The 15,970-nt window shown below is 31.2% G+C and overlaps 1 protein-coding gene across 1 annotated transcript in view; it reads left to right on the forward strand.

Moving 5' to 3' along the window:
• Positions 1-15,970, forward strand: part of LOC124360343 (alpha-mannosidase 2) — a 130,562-nt gene that overhangs the window by 34,152 nt on the left and 80,440 nt on the right. Inside the window, exon 2 of the mRNA XM_046813893.1 lies at positions 1,798-1,816. The gene's annotated coding sequence lies outside the window, so the exon portion shown is untranslated. The remainder of the gene's footprint in view (positions 1-1,797; positions 1,817-15,970) is intronic.

Raw genomic sequence — 15,970 nt, forward strand, 5'->3', positions numbered from 1 at the left:
TATTTCAATCTTACGAATTCGTTTATTTTGGAAATTGTAATATTGTGTAGTGTGTTATTGACGTATAAAAACGCTAAAAAAATCATTATTTGATTTTTACTATTTGACAGTTATGCTCTGGGTATTATAGTACTGATTAGATTTAATATTTATCATTTCTCTGAACGTATTGTTTTGATTATAAGTAGAAGTTTAAATTAATTTAACAATACCGATGCTGTGCTCTATGTATACTTAAGAATGTGTATTTAGTTCTTTCTGCTATTCATAATTGTTGCACTAAATTTACAATAGTTTTTATAAACATCCGGTAGATATACTTCTTACAAAGAGAATAGTTACTTATACTGAACGCGCTGCCAATTTACCAAATAAGGTTATTTTATTTTCATCACATTGTTAATTTTATACCTACGAAATTGTTCTAACTTCACAATTAGTGCACTCAAAGTGATCAATGGTGCGTCACGATACATCGCGTGCAAATTTTCCGAAGCCGTATAAGCTAGTTGTACTAGAGTGTTTGAAGTGAGTCTACTGTTTCAAGTTCACAAGTGACGGCAAGATTCTCGGTGGCTACCGGCAAATACTTGTAGAAAACTTGCTGTCCCAACTTCTACATCAGTGACGAGTCTTGTGTATATAGGTATGTCTCAACTTGTGAGGTTCCCAGCAAACTCACTCCCTATATGAAGGTTGGCGAATTCCAATTTTGTAGAAAATCTGGTCCGTTACGTCGACTCGAAGGCATGGCTTGTATCGTGTTCACAAAAATGGTGGTAGAAAATCAGTCTATTAATATATGTTGAAGGATTTGTATTGTACCGCTTAACCACATGAACGTATTTCTGGACATATCTGAATAATCCGACCGCTGATGTGTTAAATGGCCACCGAGAAGAAAGCTCCAGATATGAAGGGCGCAATTGATGTTGTAATGATAAGAAACCAAATAGATCCTCAAATGGAAATACAATTGGGTATACTGCAACATGTGATTAAAAAGGATTAAGTATATAAATTTGTATAGGACTAAAATCGTGATTTAAGAAAAAGTAGGTTTAACGCGACAAAAATGAAATAGTAAACGTATAATCAATATCATTTTACTTTGAATTCTGACACATAGTGTTATGTTTTTCAAGTTAAAATTTGAAGTATCTATTTCTTACACAAGTTCTGTTTATTTTATTAACATTAGTGTTTTATTCTTAATTTTAGTTTATGGGGGGATTTATAATTTTTCAAGCGTTAATAAAAAAGATTGATTTAATATGGTTAAACCGGCTTAATATATTAATCCCAAAAAGAGTTTGAAAATGCAAATTACATTTTAAGTGATGCTGAAATAATGTTATTACGTGTACTACTGTATGATTAAAACTTATCTATTACAATTTATATGATATTTTCCAATCTATTTCAGTATAATCCTGTCGATAATGTAATTTACTCAATCCTCCATTTGAGACAATTTTGCTGTTCAGTATGTCATTTTATCATTGCTTTACACCTGCGTTATACTTCTATTGTTTTGTATTGTACATCAGGATCTTAACTTTTCATCTGATCACTTTATCTTATGTAGTTACTTCCTAATTGGTAATAATATGAGCAGTCATTAGTACTCATAAATGTTTGTTATTCTTTAAACTATTGTCGTAAGTGCTTTGTTTTCTTCACTAGTGAATTGTAACCAGAGTATTTTGATTCAAACTATATTTTAATCATGTGAAATTGATTTCTTTCATATATTTAAATTACTATTTTATAACTAATTCGTGTTGTATTTTCCAGATAGGCAGTTGCTTGAAATGTAAGTATGCTATGATGATGATTGATGCTTTACTGTATATTGCACTCCTTGTTTTAGTTGTAAAATATTCATTAAACCGTATGCTAGCTACAAAAGTAAGGTAGTATTTTAATTTCATCTTAGAACAATAAATATATTTCTAGCATATATTGTGTTTATTTTAATTTATGTGTGTAACAGAGCACGAAATACCCTTATTATTAACGCAATAAGACAACTTACAATCCTTTGGAAATTGTTTAAGAATAAACCTCTGTTTATTAAATTAACAGTCTATTTATTCACAGATATAATAAAATATGTAAGTTGTATTGAATTATAATATTTTCACGTAGTAAACAAGGTAAATATTTCATATTACCTGATTGTACAGTTTTCTGGTTTCCACAGGTTACCCAAAAATTATGTAACAACGGGTTACTGCATTCACAGTTCCCGTCCTTTCTCTCTTCCTCCCTCCCTCGCACCCTGTCTCTCTCGCTCCATAGAATGCACCTATATCGATTGTCGCGGTTGCGTGTATTAAATAACTGTTGCGTGTTTGTATATTTTAATAAAGATAACAATATTACGTGGTTTCGCAGTTTCGGGTTCATGATTTCACACGATCCGTTACACGACATCTGATGGAAATATTTACAAACTTCTGCTTAAAATTAAGAATCTCTGTTTAATAGTAATGTAATGGTGATTATTATAATGTCTTATTTAATTGTGGTGCTAATTAGTTGGCTGCGTAGATTCACACCCATCAACCATTTCCATTCGTACTCTACTTTTATTGACTACTCATGAAGGTATATGCAAAATTAGTTCCAATAGTTTTGATTGTAATAAAATATCTGTTGAACCAAAGACTAGATTGAAAGACTTTTAATCTTACTCTATGCTTTTAATTTTGTAAATAGAAAGAAATTAAAATGGTACCTAAGCTAATGACATATATGATTATATAGTAAAATTTAACAAAACACATTTATTATTTCCGGTTAAGCCATCAATGGAGTTTTCAAAATCCGTGGGGTGTAGCCCGGAGATATTTTCCAAATATATTATGTTAACCAGGAACTCTAATAATGCCTATGTCAAATTTAAATATAATGAGCCAGAAGTTCTTACGTGATTGCGCAAGAGACACAAACACATACGTAGACATATACCGTTACAAAAAAGTTTTAAATGTAGATTATTTTGTAATAGTATAGGTAACCATTAGCTGAATGTTTTGTATTTCTATCCCGTCAAAGTAATGTTGGATGCCTTACTAATAGACTACATCCACACTAAATGTACTAATATCAACTATTTTCATATACTGTTAGTTGGAAATTGTAATCGAGAGGGTCAAGTAGTCAAGGTTCTCGCTGTGTGTGTGTGTGTGTGTGTGTGTGTGTGTGTGTGTGTGTGTGTGCGTGCGCGTGCGTGCGTGCGCGCGCGTGTGTGTATGTGTACATTATAAAACACACATTATAAAATACAGTGAAAACACGTAAAATATTGTACCGAGTGGACGAAACACATGGGGTTGGATACAGCTGAGGTCGTTGTAATGAATACTTGATTTTCAAACTTGACTTATATGTTTAACTGTGGCAAATAAACACAAAAGAACTACTTCTAGATGTTCAAAATAAATAATGTATTACCACATTGCTGCCGAATAGAGTGATAATGAACTAAATTATTTCATGGGTGTGGGTCCTACGATTCCAATGTTCCATGGAAATTTCGCTTACGAACTTAATAATTATTTCAATCTTTAAAATTGACTTCCCTTTACGTTGATTTCGAGTCACAAGCGCGGGCGTCAGCATCTTGGTTCAAAATTGCAGATGTAGTCGGAAAAAGTGCAGATTAGTAAAGTAGAAGTCTAAAAATCGAAGTTGAAATAAGATTCAGTGACTCGAAGTTGAAAAAGAGATTTGGTTGAAGTTGAACTCGCATAAAACATAAAAATCATATCAACTTGGTCTCGTCAGAAAGAAATCACCACACTATTATTAACATTAATCTGCCAAATAAAATATCAACCAAAGTTAAATTACTTTACTGTTTACAACTTTACTTTCTATTACATTCATAATCAGATGTCTCGCATGAAAGGGCTAATTTGTAATACGAAAGTATAAGTTTTACTTATGAACAAAGCGTGCGAGATGTTACTCGGCAGCAGGAACGGCAGCTACAAAGTTCACGAGAGAAAATACGCCAAAAATTTAGTTCCAAGAACATCGGATGTAACCTATATTAACCAATAACGAGTAACAGGGTTGCGAAATATGTATTATATAAAAGACAACTAAATATCGGTACAATATTTCATAAGATGTCGTGTAAAAATTTGGCCTAAGGAGAAATGTTTCTCGGAAACAGAGGAAGTCTCTTGGTAAAAATAGCACTTTTCTTCCCTTGACCGTCTACAAACTCTCAAGGGAGTAATATATCTCGGCGGATACAGCGGGAACACCATTGAGCTTGCCCTGTCTTTACTTTATTTACAGCTTCGCCAAATAAGTCTTTCCTTGGACACAAATTACCTAATCTTGTTAACTTTACTTTTTTCATATTGGTTTTTCGTTAACATTGTAGCGGCCACAGCTTCATGTTATTGAAATATAGTTCACTTTTAATGTGCTATTTAGAAACCGGGAGTAACAACTATTACGTAATTAACATATTATAGGAGCATGAACGTTATGATTACATTTATTATGGACAATGTAACGGCTGTAATTTAATAAACTATAATGGAAACATTTACTCGTAGCTTACTATTCCAAGACTAATTAAATACAGTTGCACAAATTGCATAACTAAGTATAAAATTATTTGATTGAACTTAAAATGGTTACCCCTTAAAATATACACAGATAAATATTATAAATATTTATAACAGTATTAGTATATGTAGTTGTATCTTTATTAAAAGCATGTTCTGTAGAAGTTAACAAAGTTACTACAGGATTAATAGGTTTTATGGTACACGTTATCAATATATTTTATTAATTATACATTCAGACTCAGTTAGACTGCTATAAAACTGTGACATCAACTTTAAACCTTTATTTTCTTACCCATAGCGCCTTCATTAAAAGCCAAGACTAAAGCTGAAATAACGAGATACATTTTTATTCGATTATAATAATTAACTTTGGGTGAACATCGCACCGCCTCAAGATTATGCGTTTAATGTATGCATTAATTCCTAACCAGTCTTTAATCTGATAAACTTAATATTTTGTCTTGATTGTCAAAACAACCCCCTTGTAATACAACGATTTCTCACTTTCCGTGGATATTATTGAATTAATTTTGGGCTTCAGTTAGTATACAACCCCACAATTTGTGGGTTTTGTGGGTTGTATACTAACTGAAACCAATAGATATAACATTTACATATTGTTCTGTATTGTACTGTACATATTGTATTGTAAGTTCTGAATTATAACGCAGTTTCACAGTCTTGTTGGTAAGGAACTGACTTTTATGAACTTTATATTTTAGTACTTCCTTAAGATCATGCAATAGATTAGTGCCAATTGTATTACGATAAATAAAAATTAGTTATGCTCCTCCAAATTCTATTTATATTGGTATTTTTTAAATATTTTCTATTAAGACATTTATTCCTCTTTTAAATTTGTTACCATAAACAAAAACCATTATATTACGAATAAAAAGTACGTCAGCAGAATTTATTTTAGTGTTCACAATTGAATTTCAAACAAATTCGAAAACTAATCATGTTTATAAAAATATCAAGTAATATCCTATATCCTGAACCTTACACTACATCGGGTTGAAGCGTTTATGAATAATTTCTTTCAATGTACGTAACTATGTATGTTTACTGTAAATCATATCTACCAATGATATGCGATTAAAACTAGGGAATAAATAGTATGATATTGAATTACTTTAGATTATTATTAATATATCCAGGTTTTTATTTGATGACAGCAGTATAAATGTAATACAATACAAACTTTGCATATCGGAATTATTCCTCCTACAGTTGTGTAGTGACCACCATATAAGTTTAATTATTTAGTCACCATCCTCCCGGACTGGTATGCTGAAGAAAGCCTTTAATTGTTTTGTTCTTTTATATTATTTAAATTCCTTTATTTTTTATTGATTTTGAGAGTAAACTCTGCCATACACAAAACTCGTGAAAAAGTGCGCTGTATTGCAGTTAGTTCGATCTGCTTTTTTATTTCCTCATGTGAGATTGTGGCTGATACCCATTATGTAATCTTCTTTAAGCCTATTATAATTATTATCTAGCATATATTGACAAATACGATGAACCGGAGGTTTCAAATAAGTCAACTATCTGTTCAATTTTAAATACTGTAATCCGCGGAATGCTAAATGTCGATGTTAAACGAAGTGTTTAGCCATTCGTACATTACCTATTCCTCTCCATAGATTCCAGTGTAAATAAATATCCATGACTCTTTCTTACTAGTTTGTAGGTACGAAGTAAGATAAATATACAAGATTTATGTTATTGGAAGAAGCACTGTAGTTGGCTCAATCACGCCTGTGCCAAATTTGAACGTATGTACAAAATTGCTTCAAAAACATCTATGCAATTACTCCTGTACAGTTGCTTGCTCACTTAGCCAGAAACAGTTTCGCTCGTTACAATATTACTAAAGTGTAATATAATCTGTTGCTTACGGAAACACACGTTGTCCAGAAAGATCAGCATTAACCAATTTTATGCTCGATTAGTAACCGGGATAATCCTCTCTTGCAAACCAGAACATACACAACTGATTTTCAATCGTCGTGTGTGGAATGGAATTGGGGGTTGGGAAGGGGGAGTTCTTCTTTAGCAACTTGTCCGTGCATTAATTGTCAGTGGCCCGTACCGTCTCTGCCTCTGACGTAGACTAAATCCGTTTAACCCCTGATTTCTGAATCCGTTAACATGAATAGGATATTGTATTCGTAGACACGGAATATCTTTGAAATCGTGTATACCAAAATAAACTGGACATATATCCCGAATCGTGTAGTTTCCAAAAAACACTATCATATATCTAACATTGAATCCGATAGTTCTTGTCATGGTGATTCAAAAGCGTGATGAATCATTTAAACATTTGAGCATTGATAAATGTAAGGCCACAGATTTTATATAGTATTTTAAAGGTTAATATAGCGTCCTCAATCACAAATACATTACACCTCAATTTTTAAAACCTAATGGAAAACGTGGAAACAAAACTGTCTTATTAAAACTAAACTAAAACAATAAAACACTATTATAGAAAATAATAAAATAATAATTTTATAATGCTTAGTTAATCTCACTAAAATAGAGTGTTATTTAACAGGTTAATGTGTTTTATAACTTCTATGTAATCTGATGTTAGTGAAATTAGTGGATGTTATAGCATTTTAATGTGAGCTTCTATTTTTCATTGTAAATAAAATATCATATTAAATTTCAATCGATATTTATTGTTCATCATTATAAGTAACTGTTTTTTATGTTTTTGGGCTTTTATCATCTAACGTTTAGGTCACAACTTTTATTTTTTTCTATTTACTCAATTTTAAAGGCTGGTGTTGTCATAGGTCAAATTTGTACTTTGGGATTTTATCGTTTAAAATTATGTTAACATGTAAAAATGACAGAGACAGAAAAAACTAGATGAAATGAAAGAAAACTAATCATGTTTATTAAAAAGGAATATATTTTTTATTTAGATGTCGCAGCTGATATGAAAATGTAATCGTTTATTCCATAGAATGGACAAGGAAAAACAAACATGATGTTGTACGAGAATATGAGCAAGGATGTAAAGTCGCCAACCCTTACATTCTTTGGATTACGTAAATATTTATAAAAATAATCTGCAATATGTTTAAAAACCGTAGCAACATTGTTTTATCTTCGCGCGGTTGCTTGATATTCCATCAAGGCATCAGTTGCCCAGTTATTACGATACCTCTTATTATATCAATGATTAAAAAGAAATGAAATAAAAACTAACGTTCCAAACAGCTATTGATTGTATAGAATGTTTTATTTTAGTCTAACGTAGAAGCAAAAGCTGTAAAATAAGTTATTAATCTCACATTTGCACACAAACAACTTAGTCATTGATTCAAATAACATAATCAGTGTTTAAGCTATTTTAAATCTACTAGAAAATGTTTCTTTTAGTGGTAACATTTGGTTTTACAAAGTAATGAAAACGGATCGTCTCAGTATGTATATACGTTTTTACGCAACAAATAAATAATATGTTTTATTTAACTGCTTGAAGATGATCTACCACGACGAAAAATTAGTATCTAGATTTTGAAATTAAATACCAAAAAGTATTCTTACTTCAAAAACCTCTCTTTGAATCACTGTAGAGTTCTGTAAATTTTGTTGTTATTTTAAAGCTGACTTAAATCAGTATTGAAGTAGGTCAAAAATAGCAGGAAATTTGGAATAATATTAAATTAACTTTGGACCCAATCAATGAATCATACCTAATTTAAAATATTACGTAATTATATCCATAAAAAGGAAGTGTAGAATTTCATATACACTATTACCCACATTAGAAGAGTAATGACTAGTTGTAGTTCTGGTCAACAGCGTAAATCCCAGTTTACGGCGGTTGTGAATCTCCAGCTTTATATCCTTCTCACCTTGTTACTTATAGATAACAAGACCGTTAACTTTTGTGGCGTGTTTGTTTGACCTGTAACGTAGGGTTTGTACAGATTTAGTATGGGATTTAAATCTGTTAAAACTATTCTTTAAAAATAAATATATCGTTATAAATTAAAATTATCGTAAATTGATTATAATACACAGCGTAAGTATTATAATCTTGTCTCTTATTTTATGATTATATACATATGTACGTATTTTACGTTATTAACTACTTAGTCTATTTTATCTTGCTATTATATGTTGTAGACATGTGTAATAAATAATAAAATATTATTTATTTCTCATCGTCATATTTTCAAACACCTATCCGCTGTACCATCTATAGATATTACAGATCGCTAAAGTGGTTATAAAGATTATAACAAAATTATTATATATATATATATATATATATATATATATATATATATATATATACACATTAACATATTGTAGTTGAATATTTTGAAAAAGCTGTTCTTTAAAGTTGCATTCAATTTATTAACTGTATTCTAACTTAATAGGAATAGTATTAATGTGTTCACTTTTAACAACAGGTGAAAGGTTAATACACATTAAAAATTAGGAGGTGAAAGAGTGGTTCATATTTCCTTACAGAGAACATAAGCCACCAGTGTGTAATGTTCACAGTTCTCGAGTTTGGACACAGAACGGTTTCACTATACTGGCTGTCTTAGAAAGTACCCCCCCCCCCCCCATTACATTTCTTATGTTTCGAGATGGAGTGATTTACTTTAGGTGGTTTATGTGACCAAGTAAAGAGTATTTTATGTATGATAACTTTTACTCCCTCCCCCTAAATGGGGTATTTAGAGGGTTAGTCCTGTTATAAATAGGAACCTCTAGCAAGTGATACTTCATTTTAAAGTTATTATCAAAAAGAAGAATTGTGTAAACTAGAGGTCTCTAATATTAATCTATCAAATTTGGTGGCCAATTAAAGTTTGAATTTTTATCAAACCCCTACAGTTTGTTACATTTAAAGTTATTGTAAGGCAGATATAACATTTACTCGCTACTAATTTTCAGAACTTACGACACGAAATCATAAAAAAGGTTATGACAAGAATCAACAAACATCAACAACCATGATTAACATAGCATTTATTAGGTTTTGTTTTGTCTAACCGAAGTCCACTAGTAAATCCCGAGAATACCAATAGCTGGTTTTGCCATGACATCTCTTATTAATTACCAAATGCTATGTGACAGTAACACATTTAAATAAAATGACGAGTAAATCATTCTAGAAAATTTCAAAACTCTTCTTCTTTGAGAACAGTAAACTTTTACAATCTTAGGTAATGATTAACTTGTAAGTGCGATAGAGCGGTTTATTAACAACGTTGAGCTCTTAGAGTATACTTTGTTGTAATATTCAACTTAGAGGTATTCTAAAGAAGAGTTTATAAACCTGAATTTTTAATATTAAAGAAGATTTATTATTCAAGATCGTGAAGTAAAATAATTGTAAAAATAATGAATATTGAATAGTGTACGACATATGTATACAATCCAGCTACGTAATTTTCCTTACCAATTCTTGTAGCAAATTTAAAACTTTTGTACGCTTTTTTAGTGAAAATAAGTTGTGAGTTTTTATTAAATCGTGGAAGTTTTTTTTAATACTTTTGTTTTGAAAAAATTTAACTTTATGAAACATTCTCCATCAACCGTGTAAACAACACGTACGAAAAAAACGTCTTGTGGAAAGAAGGTCCTTGATCTTGTGCCGCAAGGAACTTTTAATTTTTTTTTAAAAGATACTCCCTAGATAACATCCCTTAAGTTCTCCTGGTGATGGGCCATGCCACACAACAACACTCTAAATGATGCCTGATCAGGCAAACATAAATTGTCCTCAAGGCACGTACGTCTAAGAACATCCTTAGAAACTTAAAAAAGAAGACCTATTTATTTCAATATTTTGTGAACATTGGGCTTGGAGATGGTTATACCACCACAGTCAATAGTGCAGGCTGACAAAGACTATGTGAAAATACCTCATTGATTATTATTATCTATGGTAGATCATGTTTGAGCGATTCACTCACGATTCACTGTTGTCGTTGACAATTCGTCACCAATTACACACAAAACACTGGAATCAGGGTATACCCTATCCTTTGTTATAGTTGAACCACCATATATAAGAATTGCTGCCAGTGTTACAATTACCCATACACATGCACTCGGTCGTCGATGATACATCCATCATCGTTTATAAACACCAATCTTTAATTATGTTGTCCTTTACCCGTTCATGTTTCTCAGTTGGATCTTGATTCGTCAATCTGGCTGCCCCTGTGGTATTCATTCATACACAGGCACTCGGTTGTCGATGACACAACTCGTCACCATTTCCACACTGCACACCTCAATCAGAGTATCCCTCACCCGCTCTTGTCAGTTGAACCTCCATCTCTCAAAGTTACTGCATCTGTGTCGGATACGGGTTAATGAGGCTGCGTGCGCCACTTAGAGTCCCATATAAATTTGTATTGGCAATTTAAGGTTGTTTAAACAATTTTTAGTTAGTTAGTTCGTGTATTTTCAGCTATCGAGTCAAATCGTAAGATAACTATTATGAACTCAGAAGGCAATTGATGTATTCACCACACCGACTGAATTTATATCGCCATTAAAATTAGTTTGTGTAATCAGGCCGAAAGAAAACTACTGAACAAGAAGATATTTTTTACGATATGTCTATGAGTTATTACTTCAATAAAGTACAATGGTTCAAGATTTGTAACTAAAAAAAGAAATCTTTATTTAACCGTTTCCTGCTATCATCTTTCACAAACATACTCTAATTATTGTACATTCTCATCGTAAAGTATTTTCAATATAACTGATTGAAATATACACCTAGTACCACTGTGAATTTATATAATTCCTCAGAGAAACAACAGAGTTTTGGTATTTTTTGTGTTTACGAAATGTATTTAAAAAAAGCTGACGTTTAAAAATTATTTTCGTCATCTAACACTACACAGTTTGTCTCTAGCAAAAATGTCTACCAGCGCGAACACAATTCCGACACGTGAAATAGCATAATCATATTTTATTAGTCAATTCCGATTGAATCACTATTTGCTGGGAATTTTGTTTTCTTCAGGAAATGACTGTGGTAAATATAAGAACAATAATGTAACGAGTGTTCTGAAGAAGTGTAAAAATGTAAAAGTTTAATCATGGAAGAAGCAAGATCATTAAACTGACAAAAATGTTGGAAGAAAAGAGATCATTAAACTAATAAAAATGTAGAAATCTTACGATGTTCTTTTCTGAAATCTTAAGATGAAATTAATACCCTAAATCTCCTAAACTCTGAAATAATAGTTAGTTGTCTTTGTCAAAGCACAATTACGTTTAGTGATGTAACAAGTCCAGTTGAGTTTTAAGCAAACACAGTGGAGAGCAGCACTACTCAAGTGGAAGACTTGGCTCTGACGAGTAGGTCTACTATATATTACCACGGGTTGTGTCTTATAAAATTGGCAACATTGTTATTAATGGGAGAGAAACACAAAACGATAAAATATAAATGGTATGGAGTGCAACTGTTAAGTGAAATAATAGGATTCGTAGTAAGTTTCCTTGTTAGACAAGGTCTTGTTCAGGGCAAATTCAAAATTAATATTTCGGGGCTTAAACAAAACAAATTAGGCTTCGAGAGCTGTAAACTTGTACAAACTTGGATAACGATGAACTTGTAATGCAGGAAGAGCTTTTAGCGAATTTTCTTATACGAAGTTTTGCTATTCAGTTCTCTCTTTATCTATCTCAGGCTCTGCAATAAAGTTCAACTCCAGTTTGTTTAGTGTAATCAACTATGAATGATGGCAGTATTCCTGCGTACCTGTCAAGGTATTACATATTGCTAAATTGTTTCTGAAGTCTTTTGGCATTTAGTTTCAATTCTAACATTGGTGTACATGTGCGATACATTATTAAAAGTAATGTAAATACTAGAAACACGTTGAGCGCATTTTCGGAAATTTGTCTTCATTTAATTAATTCTTAAGTTAGATGCAGATTTTTGTACCAATTTTTATTTATCAAGTTTATTTTGATATTTTGTCCCCAAAAGACAAAGGGGTCCTCTACCTAAAAATGTAATGAGATAAATAACTAAAATAAATCCCTAAGATACTTAATGGTGTGTTTTATTTTTATAATACTTTGTAGTGGTAAAAATGTGTACATTTTCCTTTCTAGTAAAGCTCATAAAAATAACCAGATTCGGGAAAAAGATCATCTTTACAGGTTTGTAGAAATATTTCCTTTGTCATTTTGCTAAGTTTGCAATAATTTAAAGTACAGAGTGAATATTCTAAAATCAACTTGTCATTTCATATGAGGACGTTTCCAAATAGAAATTTGGTTAACACACTAGCTTTAATTGTTGAAGTTGATGTTTAGTTTTTACTCTTCCAATGAACTTCTACACCAATTTTCATGAATCTCTTTCAGAACATAGTATTTCGTTGTTTCCATTATCATTGTTGTCGTAGTGATGCCCTCTGTTTTTTGTCTTAGACACTTGTGTCTGTTTTTAATTTTACGTCAAGATAAATAAATACGATATTCTCATAATTTTGTAAAAATCTGTACAAAAGGCCCACTGGCATAAACAATGTCTCTACAGACCGATAAGATACCAAATATTTCAAGTTCACCATCAAGTAACGTAGCAGGACATAAAGAATGAATAGACTGTAGATATCGAATAATAGTTTTGCTTGGCCCAAGTAATAACGTTTTTTGAATAATGGTCACCTCTTTTTATCAGAAATGTCTTGTATTGGAACATAATACGTTATAATATAATATTAAGATTATATTTTATACTCTATAATTAAGTAAGTTTACAACAACTCTTGGAAACCTGTTACTAGAAAGTATCTTACTTAGAGTCGTACTATTTGCAATCATTACCACAATTTGTAATTTAAAAATTATTATTATTTTGTAAAATTTAAACTGTTAGTTTTTAGTTGTTTAACATTATTTGTATCATGTTTGTTTGGCGATTAATTTATATTTAACAGCGTATAAAGATTTGAGTTTTACAACATGAATACTTTCAAACCAATAGTGGTGTATAAAAGCAAAAGTTCCAGGTAAACAAATCCTGTCTCGGCTATTAACAAGCATCAATGTTTAGCGCTGCCGTGTTTGTTCACGTAATGGCATCTTTCTTATATCTACCATTACGATATCACGTATGATAAAGAATCTAACACGCAAGTTATAGCTTATTATATTAGTTTGGGGACTATAACTGCTTCGGATATATTATAGTGCAATTATACAACTATTGAGATAAAATAGTAAAAATACACTGTACACGCAAATTGAGGGATAATTAATTATCTTATTTTAAAACGTATACATAAAAAATACCCTTTGTTATTGTGATAATTTTTTATTATGACCTTTATAAAAATTTGAGATTTTATTTAAAGAAGGTATCTTCACCAAAGACGAGTACCATGCATTATGAAATCTCTTTTATCTTGTAGTCTATCAATTAATCTGGTATAGTTTGAACGATAAATTGAATTTTCAAAATTGGTTAATTTTGGGATGTTAGGATTATTTTTGGCAATAATGTGAATAAGTTTCAAGACATTTCGTTATACCGATTTTTTAAATTGGCAGTTTTTTACCACATCTATAGATCAAAAGTAGTTTAGTTCAAAAATTGGCCGCCCAGAAAAATAATTTGTTATTGCGTACCTTGACTTCCCTATTTGGTGCAACAGTCATTACGTGGCTCTGAGTAATCTATTGAATAATATTTAAGTTAAGGTAAGACTGCATTATTTTTATATTCTTTTGTTATATCAGTTTTGGATACACTAGCCGATTTTACTTAAAATAATTCTGTTTTTAACCATAATGGGGTAGAAAAAATATATTGTTATTTAAATAATAGAATTTTTAAAATTATTAAGTTTAATTAAATTATTATTATCTGACCTATGAATTTCAGGCCACGATATATCAAATTTTGGAGTTGTTATACATTTGATTAGACTATTTATACATGTATGTGGAATATTGTAAGCACAATCTCTCAGAGGTATATTACAAATATGGCATTATTAAAAACAATAAAAATAAATCTAAATACTGTGGTCAAGAAATCCAATAGTTTGATTCACCTCCTTTGCGTAGTACATCTGGAAGGTATAATTCAAATGGCTTTCAAAGGGTTGAGGTAATCTCTGACGGAAGACTTAATACATTTATTCATGAATTCATTGGCGTTTTAATGAAAGTTTGCAGCCAGTCTCAGGCTTATGTATAATGCGGTTTGCAGTCAGCTTAGTTTCAGGGTGAACCTTGTAACTTGTACATAGACTCTATACATCTTAGGTGTTACGAAATAAGTTATTTTGTATGTGTAGTCCTTAATACCTGAGTGACATAGTAAATAACTTATTGCGTAATTAATATCGGTATAATGTAAAACATATACAAACCGCCTACCATAAAGGAATGCTTAATGTAAAATTTATTTTACTTTAACTATTACACATTATATTTGAGCATAATTAGATTAAAATAATATTCATGTACATCTGTAAAGAATAAAGTAAAAAATACATTGAAGTAAAGATATCTTTATTTTACCAGGCGAAGAGTGTCTCGTATATTAGTCATTAGAAGAATTTATACGGTTATGGATACTAAGTGACGACAGTTCCATAATTTTGAGAGATGTATGCTTTCAAGTTCCCTGCTTTAATTACTCAGAACATGCTCCCATTGTCACGGCAAATCTATTGGAATTTATATTGCTAAATTTTTCATAATTACATAATAACTTGCATGATGACTGAATCATTCCTCTACAATGTTTTCCATTGTCCTAAGCATGTAAACTGATATAGGCTACATTCTGCGTTTGTTTGTTATTGACGATGGATGTTTTGAAAGAATGATAGGATTTCGGACATTTGGCATCGTTGTATGAGTATTTAACAAAATGCATAACACAACGTTTCAAGGATTGAAATCCATCCACTTCCTCTGGTTTAAAACCATAACACATAAACATACACTTAAAGACTAAATAAATGCGACAATGGATTGCCACTTAAAAGAATTTAACATACCTGACTGGCACATTAACAACCTGAAGTCCGGTCTGGAGAAAGAGAACCCATGCGTTGTCTCTTCACAGAAGTCAGGAGCACAAATAACACGTCTCACATACACCAGCGAAAGTGGAACAGTGTATCCAGTTAATTTAATCGCCGTTGGCTATCGTATAACGTATTATCATCCGTTTGTTAATGCTACTACTTATGTGGTTAAATGAACGAACCGCATCTAAAATCAATGTTTTGATTGCAACGTTACCGGAAACGAAAAGGAAGAGGTAATAACTGGCGAGCAAGGAGTGATATTAAGGATCCTGATTCCCGCAACACTGTCCGATTTTA

This window comes from Homalodisca vitripennis, chromosome 4 (assembly GCF_021130785.1).
Source record: "Homalodisca vitripennis isolate AUS2020 chromosome 4, UT_GWSS_2.1, whole genome shotgun sequence".
In the NCBI taxonomy this organism is placed as follows: Eukaryota; Metazoa; Arthropoda; class Insecta; order Hemiptera; family Cicadellidae; genus Homalodisca; species Homalodisca vitripennis.